Raw genomic sequence first — 6,865 nt, 5'->3', positions numbered from 1 at the left:
ATGTGTGCTGGTCAGGGTATGAGGCTTGCCTTTTTTCGGCAGCCTTTTCTATTGCCTTCTTTGGAGCCTTGAGGGTAGGTGAGCTTGTTTTGGAGGTTCACAGGGATGGTCGCTCTAGGGGCCTATTGCTCCAGGATGTACAGTTATCCCCGGCAGAGCTGAGACTCACAATTAGGAACTCAAAAACGGATCAGAGGGGCAGGGGAGCCCTTGTTTGTCTCCCGGCTACTGGGGAGGCGGGCCCTTGCCCTGTTAAAGATGTTAGAAGGTACCTGACCGTTCGTTCCCCCGGGGATGGTCCTCTGTTGAGGCATGAGAATGGGTTGCCACTGTCCAGACACCAGTTTGCAATGGTGATGCGAAAAGTGATTGTGGCGTGTGGCGATTCGGCCTCTGGTTTTGCCCCCCATTCCTTTAGGATCGGGGCTGCCACGACGGCGGCGCACTGGGGATTGTCGGCCAGCAGAATAAAGGATTTGGGTCGCTGGAAATCTAACGCGTTCAGGGGCTATGTTCGTTAACATATTTGGTATTCTTACATCTTTTTACTTGTTTACTCAGGTTTAGCGGCCGTCCGCATCTGGATGGTGGGGCACAGTATCGTGCATTGGGCTGGCATCGGTGCCCGGCAGTCTGGATGGGGACCAGGTCTCGGCCTTCCGCCACACGTGCACATATCGTGGCTGTCCAGACGGGGGATGTACTGGCCAGAGTACCTGCCGCTGATTCGGAGGCAGTTGTTTTTGGAAGGGCCACCCACGGCTATTTTGGTGCAGCTGGGTGAGAACGACCTGGTTTCTACGGACTGTTTTTCTTTACGTGCTGCAATATTGGGCGATCTGGAGGTGCTGAGGTCAATGGTGCCGACAGCAAAGATTTTTTGGTCAAACCTTTTGCAACGACGCGTTTGGAGGGGTAGTCGTTGCCCAGCTGCCACTAACAGGGCCAGAAGACGTGTCAATGCGGCTTTGGTTAGAAAGGTTTTGGAATTGGGTGGTGATGTGATCTCACGTCCGGAGATTCATTTTCAGGCTGAATCCTTTTTCAGAAATGATGGCGTGCACCTTTCGGCCTTGGGGAATAAGGCTTGGCTGGGTGCGGTGGTGTCCAAGCTGAAAACTTGGCTGGGTTTGTGAGTGGTTTGGCGGTGAGCTTAGGGCTCCATGGCGGTTAGGCATTGATTAAAATTGGTTGGTAGAGGGGTAAGTGCCTACCCCTCCAATGGTGGTGTGGAAAAGGGAATTCCGTTAAAGGAATCCAGGGGCTTGCCATTCTTTTCGTCCTTGTCCCTGGAATCGGACTTGGGCCGTGCAAGCCCCAACGGAACATGAGGGTGAGAAGTGAGGGACTGATGCCCAGCTTCATTTTCTCACCCAATACTTGTTTCCCATGCTGGCTTCCACTGGAATCCGGAAGTCAGCTCTGTCCCTGGGCATGGACAGATAGTCATAACCAATGCCTAAGCAACCACTCACATTTTTGTATTTTGAATAAAGTTGTGGCCAAAATTATGCCAAAAACCTTAAACAAAAATTAATGTGTCTGTGTGACTTTTTTGGCGGGGGGTGGCATTGTGGGACTCAACACGCAAAGCGTGTTCTCCCTAAATGAGAACACGTGTTGCGGTTGGGGAATACAGGCCACCCTGTTTGTTACTGGGCAGTTTTGGCTAAACCCAGGACCTTAAATTGTTAATTTGGGTTACTGGGGAGTTTTGAATGTTGCCAGTTTGGAGGAGGGGTCAGAGGCTATAAATACAGGACGCACGTCGCTGGACATCCTCTTGGCATTTTACAACGGATCACCCGCCCACCCTCCCTTTAATAGGGGGGGTTGTTTTCTGGTTCGCTTGACCTTGCTATGCCTGTCATGGGGTCGTTCGCCTTGGAGCGGGGGCCTGGTAGGAATTTTGCCATTTGGCTGATTGGCTGGTGCCATTTGGTTTTTGCCTACTGCGTAGCAAATCGTCACAACTGTAAGGTTGGCAGTTAGGCATTGGTTAAAATTGGTTGGTGGAGGGGTAAGTGCCTACCCCTCCAATGGTGGTGTGGAAAAGGGAATTCCGTTAAAGGAATCCAGGGGCTTGCCATTCTTTTCGTCCTTGTCCCTGGAATCGGACTTGGGCCGTGCAAGCCCCAACGGAACATGAGGGTGAGAAGTGATGGTCTGATGCCCGGCCTCATTTTCTCACCCAATACTTGTTTCCCATGCTGGCTTCCGCTGGAATCCGGAAGCCAGCTCTGTCCCTGGGCATGGACAGATAGTCATAACCAATGCCTAAGCAACCACTCACATTTTTGTATTTTGAATAAAGTTGTGGCCAAAATTATGCCAAAAACCTTAAACAAAAATTAATGTGTCTGTGTGACTTTTTTGGCGGGGGGTGGCATTGTGGGACTCAACACGCAACCCAATTCCACCCTGCACATTAATCTGACAGTGAATTTCATTTAGGAATTCACAAAGGTGAAATTTTGCAAACATTTCTATATGTACTGGAATAATAATTGTGAGCAAATGTTCTCAACGTGGGCTTAACTGTCAGGATGCATCTGGAGCAACCCAGTCAGATGGGCAGCATATATATAATAAAATTATTACCATTATAGAATGCAGTTGCATCAGAAAAAAAAAACAACAGTGCCAGTCTTGCTAAATTTGAGAACCCACTGTGATTGTATGAAATAGCATCTCTAGCTCTTATCATTGCTGGCATGTTATCTCCCTAGTCATCGTTCAGTGTCCATTCTCTGTTCTTACTAATACAAATGGAGCATCACAAATAGTAAAGGTAAAGGGACCCCTGAGCATTAGGTCCAGTCATGGCCGACTCTGGGGTTGCGGCGCTCATCTTGCTTTATTGGCCGAGGGAGCCAGCGTACAGCTTCCGGGTCATGTGGCCAGCATGACTAAGCCGCTTCATGTGAACCAGAGCAGCGCATGGAAACGCCGTTTGCCTTCCAACCGGAGCAGTACCTATTTATCTACTTGCACTTTTGATGTGCTTTCAAACTGCTAGGTTGGCAGGAGCAGGGACCGAGCAATGGGAGCTCACCCCGTCGCAGGGATTCAAACCGCCGACCTTCTGATCGGCAAGTCCTAGTCTCTGTGGTTTAACCGCTCACCACAAATTATCAGGTAAATTTGAGAGGCTTCTTTGCTATATTCCACAGTGAGAAATGTGAACCGTAGGCTCAGTTAGTAGCAGATAGTGATGCTTTTGAAGTGTATAATTAGTTAACCGATTGAATTTATGAATTTGCCCAGCTTGTAGTGTTTGGTTGTGATATGAATCAAGCACTGTTTCTCCATCTTTTAGAATGTTAAATGAGATTTTGCACATGCTTGATCAGTGTTCAACAGATCAAATCCCCGCAGCCCGGCTGCTTTAAAGGCATACACACAGAAGTCCTTTAATTAGAATACTATATGTGCAGTGCTCTGGAAATATTTTTGTAAGCATGCTTGCTTCCAGTCTCATAATGGACAATATGTTTCTGCGGCTTGTCACCTGGCATTGAATTGTCATTCTCTGGGCGCTCATCCCCTTTGGCCACCAATCTTATTATTCACCCACCACAACCAGCCATCCTGGCTCTTGTGTACAATATAACATTTGATGCAAGTTGTGCATGTTGTTTTCTGCATACTGTAGCAAACTAGATAACAACCACACTTCAAAAGAACGCTATATCTTCTAGAAATGAGTCTGGCTATTTTTTATTTAGAAATGAAACCAACCAGGTGTTGTTGCTTCTTCCCTGATAAAGGACAGCTTTGAGATAGCTTATTTTCATAGTTGGGTTGTTTCATGCTTCACCGAATGGAATTAATAGCCCACAGGTTTATAGCACCCTCAATGGTTGTTACCTAACAAAAAAGGAGAGAAGCTATGCCATACCACACAAGGTCAGTGTGAACAAACCCAACATGTCAAGTTGTTTCAGGTTTAATTTCGGAAGTATCTAAATGTGTCTCCTGAACACTCAGTCTTTCATCTTGAAATACATGTGCCTCCTCCTTCTTACACCCCGCCCTAAATTTCATCACGCTTCATCACCATGAACTGTTCAAAATCAATTTTACTTGCTGTAAGCTGTCATTTCCTTAATACTATGATTGCCCATGTTTTCATATGACTTTTGAAAGCCCTTCCCACAGACTCGGTTCCTTGAAAAATCCATTTCTGTTTTAATGTTGGTTTAAACTGTATTGGAAAAACCTGATGAGAGTGTCACCCTGAATTATCTTAAAAGTACTACTTATGGGCACGAGACCAGCCTCGTTTTTCTTGGTACAAATTAAAGCACATATACTGATTTCTAGGTATCAAAGGGGAAAAAATCAGAAATGCCTTCCATCTGCATCAATGTCTGAGCAAGAAAGCACATTCTGTTCAACAGAACTTAAGTCTTGTAGTTTATCAGTGCAATCATTTGCATGCTTAATTAGAAGGAAATTCCACTGTCTTTACTAAAGCTTCCTCCCTAGTAAGTATGGAAAACACAACTCACATTCACAGTGGTTATAACCCAGAGATTTCTTCCTATCTTGCTTATTTTGGGTGATTTTTACCCTGCTTCTTCAGGCAGTCATTTCCTAGACAAGCTAACAAAAAATTAAAATGTAAACACAATAGCAATAATCCGTCAAGTTTTGATTCATCATTACAAGTATGTAGGCATTTAATGGGGCTTCTTTTTTTATTTAAAAAATCCTTAAATTTCAACATGTCCTCCTCCAGCTTTACCACAAAATGAAGCCTCCCTTCAGGCCAACTCTCTTCCTGGGAATTTTACCAAACCTCCCCGCTCTTGTATGCTTCTTAACACATTATGCTGAACACATGCATAAACTGTGAAATGGTGTAAATTTACTGATTTGGACAGCTCAACTGTTCTATACATAGGTACACACAGGTACACACTGATTGGATGTAATGTGTGAACACCACTTATACCCATAAATCAGGGGTAGTCAACATGGGGTTTTCCAAATGTTGGACTCCTATCACCCCTGATCATTGGCCATGGTGGCTGGGGATGATTGGATCTGAGAGGTGTTACTGAACTCAGTTTGGGGGACAAATCTGTTTGCATGGTTACCCCAAAAACTGTGGAATAGAATGGAAGAAAATTTTGGTAGAGTTCACCTGGATAACTGTCTTGAAATCTGAGAAGCAGAAATGCTAATAAGTCCATAGTCAATGTGAAGTGTGAAGATTTGTTACTCCATGCGACTGGCAGGGCTGTGTGAGCTTCCCTGTACCCCAATAATGTTAAGAACATGTCAAACCCTAAAACAATGGAAAACTGGTTCAATGGAAAACCCTAAAACAATGGAAAACTGGTCACAGGTCTCTCCTGTGACCTTCCACTTACTGATACAGAGCTGATTTTCCCAGTAAGCTTGAACCTTAGTACAAGACCACCACATAGGATAAAAAGAACCTTCTTTCTCTTTACATTTCCAACATTTGTTTGATTTAGATTTATAAATTTTTGCCAATTTACTTGGTGTTAGAGACCAACGATATATCGTTTTCATATAATTTTCTCTTAAATTATTTGTTGTTGTTGTTGTTTAGTCGTTTAGTCGTGTTCGACTCTTCGTGACCCCATGGACCAGAGAACGCCAGGCACTCCTGTCCTCCACTGCCCCCCGCAGCTTGGTCAGACTCATGCTGGTAACCTCGAATACACTATCCAACCATCTCGTCCTCTGTCGTCCCCTTCTCCTTGTGCCCTCCATCTTTCCCAACATCAGGGTCTTCTCCAGGGAGTCTTCTCTTCTCATGAGGTGGCCAAAGTACTGGAGCCTCAGCTTCACAATCTGTCCTTCCAGTGAGCACTCAGGGCTGATTTCCTTCAGAATGGAGAGGTTTGATCTTCTTGCAGTCCATGGGACTCTCAAGAGTCTCCTCCAGCACCATAATTCAAAAGCATCAATTCTTCGGCGATCAGCCTTCTTTATGGTCCAGCTCTCACTTCCATATATCACTACTGGGAAAACCATAGCTTTAACTATACGGACCTTTGTTGGAAATAGCATGCTGTAAATTTTTATATCCGAATTCCACAATCATGAATCCTTTTCTTTCTGATCCCCACAAGCCAAGTTTGATAGGTGAGTCAGGCTGCCCACCTGCCAATCATCTGACATTATTATAATTGTGTCTCCAGGGGGGAAATCATAACAATAGCCAAATACAGCAGTAATAATAATCATTCTCCACAGTGTTGGAGACCATATAAAAAGACATTGTGCATCACTCAGCCCCCCTTTTTTATCCTTACATGGTAGGCTAATAGATTGTGATAAGTTTCCCCCTAGCAGGTTTTTACTACTGAGTAGGGATGGGAACACGGGTGGAGCTGTGGGTTAAACCACAGAGCCTAGGACTTGCCAATCAGAAGGTTGGCGGTTCGAATCCCCGCGACGGGGTGAGCCCCCGTTGTTCGGTCCCTGCTCCTGCCAACCTAGCAGCTCGAAAGCACGTCAAAGTGCAAGTAGATAAATAGGTACTGCTCCGGCGGGAAGGTAAATGGTGTTTTCGTGCACTGCTCTGGTTCACCAGAAGCAGCTTAGTCATGCTGGCCACATGACCGGGAAGCTGTATGCCGGCTCCCTCCGCCAATAAAGCGAGATGAGCGCCGCAACCCCAGAGTCGGTCACAACTGGACCTAATGGTCAGGAGTCCCTTTACCTTTACCTTAGGGATGGGAAAATGGGTCTCCCCACTCCTGGTCCAACTCTCTAATGGTTATTATTTACAGGTTAATGCTAAGAGATTACTACAAGTTTCTAGAGTGTCCTTATAAAAGAAAGCAGCCATGATTTCCTGGAATTCAAAGAAGTTATATTC

General features: G+C 45.4%; 1 long non-coding RNA gene across 1 annotated transcript; it reads right to left on the bottom strand.

Moving 5' to 3' along the window:
- Positions 1-3,693: 3,693 nt before the first annotated feature.
- LOC307214597 lies at positions 3,694-4,609 on the bottom strand. Its single transcript, XR_013838239.1, has 2 exons — positions 4,515-4,609; positions 3,694-3,870 (listed from the first exon to the last, which is right to left on the bottom strand). It is a non-coding gene; the product is annotated as an uncharacterized lncRNA (long non-coding RNA).
- Between the last annotated feature and the right edge of the window lie 2,256 nt (positions 4,610-6,865).

This window comes from Podarcis cretensis (assembly GCF_951804945.1).
Source record: "Podarcis cretensis genome assembly, chromosome: 4".
In the NCBI taxonomy this organism is placed as follows: Eukaryota; Metazoa; Chordata; class Lepidosauria; order Squamata; family Lacertidae; genus Podarcis; species Podarcis cretensis.
The sequence above is the reverse complement of the archived record's forward strand: the minus strand, read 5'-3'. Positions and strand labels throughout refer to the sequence as shown.